This window comes from Musa acuminata, chromosome BXJ1-10 (genome assembly GCF_036884655.1).
Source record: "Musa acuminata AAA Group cultivar baxijiao chromosome BXJ1-10, Cavendish_Baxijiao_AAA, whole genome shotgun sequence".
NCBI classification, from domain to species: Eukaryota; Viridiplantae; Streptophyta; class Magnoliopsida; order Zingiberales; family Musaceae; genus Musa; species Musa acuminata.
In genome coordinates, this window is record NC_088336.1 from 33292454 (window position 1) to 33302517 (window position 10064).

The 10064-nt window shown below is 38.9% G+C and overlaps 1 non-coding gene across 1 annotated transcript; it reads left to right on the plus strand.

Annotated features, from left to right (window-relative positions):
- Positions 1-4533: 4533 nt before the first annotated feature.
- On the plus strand, positions 4534-4614 carry TRNAL-AAG (transfer RNA leucine (anticodon AAG)). Its single transcript has one exon. It is a non-coding gene; the product is annotated as a tRNA-Leu (tRNA).
- The last annotated feature ends 5450 nt before the right edge of the window (positions 4615-10064 follow it).

The following is a 10064-nucleotide window of genomic DNA, read 5'->3' on the forward strand; positions in this document are numbered from 1 at the left end:
TGCCTCGCATTTGTCCCTAAAGGTGAGAGTCCTGGGTTGTTAAACAGACGCTAATAACGCCCCAACGTCTGAGCGAAGGTGGATGGATCTATTTGAAGAAAGGATGGTAATTGCTCACCTTGTGTAAATGTGTTATGGGTTGAGGGAAGAGCCTACTCACTTGAGCGCTCATTGAGAGGGTTCATGGGTAGACATTCCTAAGACATTCTAGGCTATCCTTTTAGTCTAAAAATATTGAGATGTGCCATCGACAATCGAGTCAGCTCGACTTAGTCTTATCATGAAGGCGTAGATATGTTTAAGGAACCCTTGTCATAGCCTTGGCATGGTTGAGGTGGCTCTGAGGTAGTCTTTATAACTCTAACCTATTCGAGATGGTCTTTGATAGAAGATAAGAGTTCCCCAACTATATGTATAATTGTTCTATTGAGGAAAATCCTCTATTCTGTTGAGGAAAATCTTTCCTTTTAATATGTATAAATAGGAGAGGGACACGTTAATGTATTTAAACTAAAGCTTCTTGCCTTCGGCCAGCGATCAACGCCGCTGCAATTGAGGCTCCACGGCCAATCCTCATCTTCCTCACCGTAATAGTCTTCGCTGATCTGCCAACAGTCGACGGACTTAGGGAGAACGAAGGGCGGACTTAAGGGGAATGAAAGAAGAACGCCTGTGCCTCAAAGCAACAGCAATCGCAATAGTAGAAGCGCGAGGGCATGATAGAAGATAAGATTTTCCCAACTTTTTGAGAAAATCTCTCTATTCTGTTGAAGAAAATCCTTTATTCTGTTGAGGAAAATCCTTCCTCCTAATCTGTATAAATAGGAGACAGACATGTTAATGTATTTAAGCTAAAGCTATTTCAATAAAGCTTCTTCAATGTTCTTATCTTCTATTACTAAGGTGGGATCTGGCTTTTCAGTGTATTCCTGCATAATTGAAAAATTATATGGGGTGTGAGAGGGTTTTGGAAAGAGATCCAACCCTTAGGCTAGTGCCAAGGGTTGGCTTTTATACCTGATTAATTAAGAAGATCCTTTATAACGGTCTTAACGTCCTCTCCTTACGTTTTGTCCATAAGGGTGGACCTCCTATGAACTATTGTCTAAAGGAATCGAGAGATAGAGAGAGAGAGAGGGGAGAGGGGATAGACCTAAACAACCCCCGTGAAATGTTAGCCATGAAGGCCAATAAGGCTAGTCTGAACGACCTCCCATAGACTATTGTTCATATTCACCTAACTAATCTATTTTTTAAAATAAATTTATTATTAAAATTAATTAATAATATCAAAATTCATAAATAATAATAATACTTATAAAAATTATATATTAAAATATAAATATATTTGAATATAAATAATAATATTTATTGATATTATATTATTTGGTTCAATTGAACCAATCAACTCAACCAAGGTTTAATCTACCCTGATTTGAATCAGGTGGGCGGTTGGCCTAATCAACATATGGGCCCACATATTAATATGGTAGGTATAGGACGGGGTGGGAAGTGCTTTACCTGTCTTCAACCCATAACCGTGCAAGTAATAAAAAAATACCCCCATCGCCTTCTCCACTTTTTTTTCTCTAAAAGTTTTTTTTTTAATCTTTTTTTAGCCTCGGGCGTTTCTCGCTCGAATATAAGCTTTGTGTCCTAAAGAACTATCTCATCCTAAGGTGGATCCACCGATGATGATGTCAACGACAGCTCAGGACTGTCCTCGGTGAATTGATCTAGACGATCCTAATGTGGGTCCATCGATGATGATGTCAATTGATCTAGAGACTGTCTCATCCTAAGGTGGGTCCACCAATGATGATGTCAACGACAGCTCAGGACTGTCCTCGGTCAATTGATCTAGACGATCCTAATGTGGGTCCATCGATGATGATGTCAATTGATCTAGAGACTATCTCATCCTAAGGTGGGTCCATTGTGTCCTAGAGACTCCTCAATAGAGAGTTTGTGGAGAGGGTTCATAGGTGAATGTTCCTGTGATATTCAGAGCCCTCATTCTAGGACTAAATTGTTGAGGAGATGCACCATCGATAGTTGAGTTAGCTCAGCTTGGTCTTATATCGAATGCATAGAGATGTTTGATGAACCCTTGTGGCAGCTTTATCATGGTTGAGGTGTCTCTGAGGTAGTCTTGAGGTTGGGCCGAGGTGGATTTGGCTTCTTAGTAGGTTCCTACACGAAGGTCAATGTCAAGAGGAGTTTCCCTACCTTACCCCTTCGGTACGCAAGTTAGTTCAGAAAATTATATGGGTTTGTGAGAGCTTTTTAGAAAGATATCCGACCCCTAGGTTGACACCGAGGATCAGCTTTTATACCTAATCGGTTGAGGAGATCCTCCATAATGACCTCGACATCCCTCCTTTTGTGTTTTGTCTACATGGGCAATAGGCTTGAATAAGCTCCCGTGGATAAGTCCACGGGGGCAACAAAAGGAGGGATAGCCCTAAACGACCTCCATGAACTATTGGCCACGAAGGTTGATAGGATCAGTCCAAATGATCTCCCGTGGACTATTATCCATGGAGGTCGGCAAACCATAACTACCTCCATGTCATTGCCTGGTGGAGGGTGATTCAACATGTTTCTTCCATGTCAGTACTTATGAGGTGGTTAGCTGGCGGATGGGGATTGATTGCAAAAATATTTCATATCAATGTCGTTTAGGATACCCTTCAACTTGTGCCTCTTTTGTATGAAAAAATATTTGCTTTATTAAAATATCGTTACAAATTCCATGCTACTCTTGAGTGACTTTACTTGTTTACATGAATGCTCATCCATTTATCTGAAATGATTAAAAATGTCAATAAGGTGAGGCTGAGGAGTGCTTTCTCGTTCCCTATCCCCATCTCATCCCTCGTTTCTCATCCCCACCCATTTAGATGGGGCTAGGGTAAGGATGGGGAATCCTCATTTGGGGCAAAAAACTCACAAGTTTTTCATATTCACATAATTAATCTATTTTTTTAAATAAAATTATTATCAAAATTAATTAAAAATTAAAATATATAAATAATAATAATAATAATATGTATAAAATTTATATGTTATAATAATATTTAAATATAAATATATCTAAATATAAATAATAGTATTTGTTTATACCATATTATTTAGTTCAATCGAATCAAAAGACTTACAATCAACTTAACCAAGGCTTAATTCAGCCTGATTTGAATTAATTGAACGATTGGCCCGATCAACATTTAGGCCCAACATCTTGGCCCACATAGACAATGTGGGTATAAGACGACGTGGTAAGTGCTCTACTTATCCCCATCCCATAACCATCCAAATAATAAAAAATGCCTTCATCCTTGTCTCATTAGGAGCGAGTCTCGTATTGTCATTGCTATCTTGTACAATAATGCTAGTTTTGCCACCTTATTCTGCTATGATGATTTGATGTTTGCTTAACTTGAACTGATATAACTTTATCATGTCCTTAGTTGAGATTACCTAAGGTATACGACACCTAAGTGATATTTGTTTATAAGGGTTAGCCTAGACCTTAACCTTATGTAATCTACAAAGAATCTACACAAAGAAAATAATGTTAGAAAGATGAATGGGTGGGTGATATATCATTGTTATACTTTAAAAGTATATAATAATTGAGATCACAAGCAACATAAAAGAATCAGCTTTTATTAAGTATAAAAGACTAAAAAATGGGTTAAACGAGCATATATAAAAAGAGTTTTGTAGGTAGATACAAACCGAATATTCACCAAACACTTTTGTCAAATAGAAGATAGGCATTCTAAAGACGTTATATCACCCCTTATATCACCCTTCAGACATATACACACAAGGCTCTATCCACCCCGATGGCACTAGGCGATTCCAAGGAAAAAATATAAAAAAATAGTTCCATATGCCACAAGTTAATTTTTATTTGACAGTTTTGTGATATGAAATAAAAATGTAACTGAGTTATAAAATAGAAACACAGATAATAAACCAAAATGGAAATGATGATAGTATTTTTTGCTCCATACATGTTGCCAAAAAAAATCACTCAAAAATATCAAAAACAATGAAAAACAAAGACTAAAAAGAGGTAAGGACATGTATCGAGAATTTTGATTAAATTGCTCACAATACGATATAGGTCCATTGTAGGATCAAAATCATTCGATTTATCTTGGTCCATATAAATCAAAAATCATTACAGAGAAATTTTTATGACATGTATATAAGAGGTGAGGTTGTCATCACCAAAGTTGGTAATTTCGTGCACCGATACTGTGACACTCAGGTTTTGAATCAGTATCGAGACTTGGTAAATCAAATGTGGATCGAGTATTAAAAGAAAAAAATATAAACAAATACAACATTATACGGAGCCTATACTGTCATGTACTTGGTGCTATGAGGCCAATATAATATCGGTCCCATTGGGTTTAACCGATGTTTTTGTTCGGTTCGGTTCGGTTCATCTACTCATACCATGGGGTCACTTAGTACTTTGAATATATATAGAAAATAGAATTAAAAATTTAAACATAAGTTGAGATGGCCGAGTTGGTCTAAGGCGCCAGATAAAGGTTCTGGTCCGAAAGGGCGTGGGTTCAAATCCCACTCTCAACAAATATTTTATGTTCTATCTACCTACAATTACTAAATTATTTTAAATGTATATAAAACATAAGATTCACAAATGAGATGGCCGAGTTGGTCAGAAAACATGCTCGTAGAGATTGCACGAAATAATATAAAACAGTTTGTCATCTACAGTACATACAGAGCGGAAAATAAGAGAGGAGACGACGGAGATAAAAGACACATTCTTAAGAAATAAATAAATATATTTCCCCCACGCAATCGTACAACATCAACCCCTCATCTGTTCATAGGGATTGGAGGATAATTCCAAAGCATTAAAGTGTATAACATATTCCAAAACAACAAGTAATTGGAACTTTCGATCGACAGTATGAAAGTCGTCTATCCAGCAACACATTGGACGTCTGGGTCGACTCGAGTGAATTGGCAGTCGTTGGCATTGATGCAAACAGATTTCACTGGAGTTGTCCCTCCAACCATGGAGAGCTTCACATTCTCCAGGTGGATGCCTTTACATGGAACGCTCTTGCTGCAGAGTATTTTGATGGGGTTCTCCTTGATGGTCGTCCCAGAAATATTCACAAACTGCACGTCGCTTATTGCCACCGCGGAGGTCTATTTTCCAGCGTTTTTCCCCAAGTCAAATGATCACTAATATGAGCGGATATAGTAAGATGGATAGCATTCATGTCAAATACTTACTTGGTTTTGGCAACTGTTACCATTACAGTAGAATTGGTCGATCATAATTGGCGTCTTAACCGAGTAGAGCCTCATATTCACAAACACGATGCCTCTGACATATCCAGATCCTCCCTGCCATGTCTTGATTCTTGCGCCTGTGAGAGCATCTGTTACACTGGAATCGGATACACGAATGTTCTCAACTGATTGTTCCGCACCATCCCTTCCCAGACTTCCAATGCTGTGAAGAAACATCATGAGAAATCTAGCTAGCAGAATAGTAGAGGCTCTTCTTCTTGATGAGCATAGCAATGAAGTACCTGAAGCCATGGCCAGGGCCGCAATGGACGCGGTTGATGTTGATCTTTGAGCAGTCGGGGCCGATAGCTACGCAATCATCTCCTGCACTCATGGCAATTCAAGAATGCATCAGGACGATCGAGGAGTAGCATGCAGCAGCACTAATCGACCTCAGAGAACAGCCGATACTGACCTGTTCCGATAATTGAGCCGGAGACGTCGACGTTCTGGCACCCGGAGAAGAACATCCCGTCTGTGTTGGGGCTGTCGCCCGGCGCTGTTATCTTGACCCAGCTAATCGTCACGCCGACGCATTTGAAGAAGGTCATATGCTTATCGGGGCCGTTCTTTATCGTTATTCCTCTCACATAAAGATCGTTGCAGTGACGGAAGGTTAAGATCTGACCAAACACAATAACACGAGATCAGAATGGCTTCGTTCTAAGATCAACAGTGTTACGTAGGTCTCATCAGTGAGGTTGACACTTACGAAAGGCCGACGCGAAACTTGCTGTGGTTGACAGAGACAATAAAGCAAACAGTCAGTAGGTCAGACAAGATGCGAGGAAGGTGACAATAGAGTTTGGATCAACGTGTCCACCTTTTTGTTGAAGAGGTCCCACCAAAGTTGGCCTCTGCCATCGATCTGCCCGTAGCCGTGCACGATCAGACGGTTCACGTACGTGAAGGTCAACAAGCTTGCCTTATCGTTCGTCCACTTCGAATTTGGTGCCACAATGTCCCCTTGTAGCTGCAAAAACAAGCATTTCCTTTTGAGGAAGGAATTCACAGATAGTGTTTCCAAGCTCCACTATAGCATCTCTTAACAATTCACCCGAAAATCAATGCTGGAATTGCAGGGGCCCGACAGTGTTATTTCACCTATCAAGAACGTCTTCCCTGAAGGGACGAGAATCACCGGTGATCTGGTATCTGCACAAGCTGCTGCCCATGCTTGTACGAACGCCTGCAAGTCAATACCTGGATCATGAGGAGGAAGAAGAAGGAACGAACAACATGCAACACGATACTACCTTCTTCTTACGTAATGCATGCATGCATGAAAAAAAATGCTACTGTGATGGGTTTTGAGATCAAGATTCCCAATCATTATTAATGGTTTATAACAATTATTCTCAGTTACATATGAATCTTGATACCATATCAATTGAATCCACTTCGCAAGTAACATTCTAGATTTGGCTCTCTGACAAGAATGGTGAGCTTGACTCCACCATGCTGCTGCCATGGCTGATGTTGTATTTCGTGACCTATTAACTCCACCTCTATGAAGAGGACTGTGCTACCGATCTCATCCCCGAGAGAGAGAGAGAGAGAGAGAGAGAGAGAGAGAGAGAGAGAGAGAGAGAGAGCGAGCGAGCGAGCTTACATTAGTATCATCAGTTTGGCCATCACCCACGGCCTTAAAGTCGAAAACGTTGTAAGTCTTGTATCCAACAGCAGCACTTAGACTTAGCAGCAACAGACCGAGCACCGCCAGAGCAGCCTGTCAATGTCGATGACACAAGGAAGAGAAACTAGTTGAGGACGTACCATCACAAATACCAGAAGAAACGCATGCGTACTCACCATCGTCTCCGAGCACTTGCCGCACCGAGATCTGCTTGATTCGATTCTGAGTTAGATCGTTGCTACATCGTCTCCATTTTTATAACGCTGCCGATCAACTAACGCAATTAAGGATTAACCAAACAGTAAAATGTTCTATGGTGGAAGAAAATATTATTATGTCTTACTTGTATTTGTCATTGAATGTAATTACAAAAATGGCCAATTGACACAATGCTGTTTGAGGTATTACGAATCATTGTCATATTTAATCACAGGCAATGAATTTGCAAAGTAGAAAGAATGTAGAATTCGAAGAATGCAGAAATGAAGCATCAATCGCTTTTCATTTATGTGGAAATGTCCATTATATGCCAAAAAGTTATAATAAATAAGAAAATATTATATTTTGTGTTTTTGGATATTGGATTCAAATGTATGCCCTATTGAGACAATACTGAATATTATTTATTATTAATTAATGCTACGTAATTGAGTCATGAGATGAATTTTGTTATTCTTCATTATCCAAATTCTGACGTGCCTTAATCTTTATGCCACCACAATAAATGAATTTGGTTGATAGAAAGAGAGAGAGAGAATTAGAAGGTACAACTGGGTAGAAATTACTTGATTGCAAGAATGTAAAATGATATAAAACTAACAGATAAAATGAAGGGAAAAATTGAAAGATACAAAAAACAAAAATAAATGAGGAAGAATGAACCCCACATTTCCCATTGAAGATGAACTTATAATCTTTTGTCTCATTTACTCACGTAAACTATTAGATATATCATAACCAATAATAATATATTAATAGAAAAAAGTTCTATTTAAAATGATATTGCAAGTACATCTTTTTATAAAACTTATTGTAATATTAAAGGACCGAGGAACGTCAGATATTAGGTACGGAACATGAGAGGTTGTCATTACCTATAATTTGTGTACTGGTACTATACGTCGACCAATACTGTACTATCTCCTACGTATCGAGTGTTTAAAAAAAATAAAAAGGAAAAGAAATACAAAACCTATACCATCATGTAGGTCCAATGATCTGCATAGAAAAACAAAAATGTTAGAAAGATGAATGTATGCATGATATGTCATCGTCACATACGAAAAGGATAAGATATCTCTGACATAGTAAATAACACAAAATAGTCACCTTTTATTAGGCACAAAAGACTCTCAAATATATGGCTGAATGAGAGTATATAAAGGGGATTGTAAAGGCAGATGCAAGCCTAATATAGCACTTTTGTCAAACAGAAAGTTGATGGACTAAAGACATTGTATCACCCATCAGACATATACCTAATGCCCCATTTACCTTAGTGCCACCCAATGGGTTCCAAAGTATTAAGATAGTTAGCGTTTCACACCGTAAGGCTGCTAATCAAAAATTATCTTGTGATACATGAGAATAAGATTATTTTGGACTATTTTCCCATTCATACTATGCCACACAACCATAATCTTTTTTATATTTTATAAGACAGAAACAAAAATTAAAAACATAAACAAAAAATGGGATTGATAATAGTATTTTTTATCTCATATATGGTTTTTAATAGAACATCAAAAACAACAAAAAATAAGAATCCAAAAGCATCATGGGTATATGTTGAACGCCTTAACTGCATCGCTCTATTTTATCCTCCCTTTGTCTTAGCCTACATGATGGTATTTTATCCTCCCTTTGTCGTGGACGGCCTCGAGCATATGTTTTCAAGGAAGTAGAACTTGAATTCTTATGTAAGTTAAGTGAAAGAATAGTACCACTCCTACACTAAGCCTCTCAACGTTGTTTGAAACGCATAGCACAACAGAGCATCCAAGGTATTGTATAATGACAATTGAGTGCAAAAAGTGATGATGTGTTATACTGACATCAAAGTTATCATTGAAGGCCTACAGTGATGGGAGACAAAAGTTTGTTGGGATCGGTTCCTCTTGGACGCTTAAGGTGGGGAGTATCCCAAGGTGGGGTCGTCTACACCTTCTTGCTTGGACTGTCGGAACTCCTTCTACATCTCATCCGGGTGTTGGTCTCTCTGTAGCAGTTAGGCTCTCAGAGAGTTGTCAATTAAATCTACCAATTGGATCTACGATTCTAGTAGGTTTAGGCCTTAGTGAGGCAGCACACTAAACACTACAGGTGGAGAGTGGGGCACCCCCTATGTTAGCAATTCAACAGGGCGAGGACGGTCCTGAGCTATCAATGCTAGATCAATTGGGGGACCCTGGGGAGCATAAGTGCCAATGGTGGTTGAGACATATGCTGCGGTTGCAACGAAGCAATAGTTTATTGAGCCAATTAGGGTAAGAGTGGAGCGATTACCTGTATCATGCTCATGATGCCTACACTTGGTGCATTAGGCTTAGGAATGCTTTAACAGGGATAACAAGGTGCCTCGCATTTGTCCCTAAAGGTGAGAGTCCTGGGTTGTTAAACAGACGCTAATAACGCCCCAACGTCTGAGCGAAGGTGGATGGATCTATTTGAAGAAAGGATGGTAATTGCTCACCTTGTGTAAATGTGTTATGGGTTGAGGGAAGAGCCTACTCACTTGAGCGCTCATTGAGAGGGTTCATGGGTAGACATTCCTAAGACATTCTAGGCTATCCTTTTAGTCTAAAAATATTGAGATGTGCCATCGACAATCGAGTCAGCTCGACTTAGTCTTATCATGAAGGCGTAGATATGTTTAAGGAACCCTTGTCATAGCCTTGGCATGGTTGAGGTGGCTCTGAGGTAGTCTTTATAACTCTAACCTATTCGAGATGGTCTTTGATAGAAGATAAGAGTTCCCCAACTATATGTATAATTGTTCTATTGAGGAAAATCCTCTATTCTGTTGAGGAAAATCTTTCCTTTTAATATGTATAAATAGGAGAGGGACACGTTAATG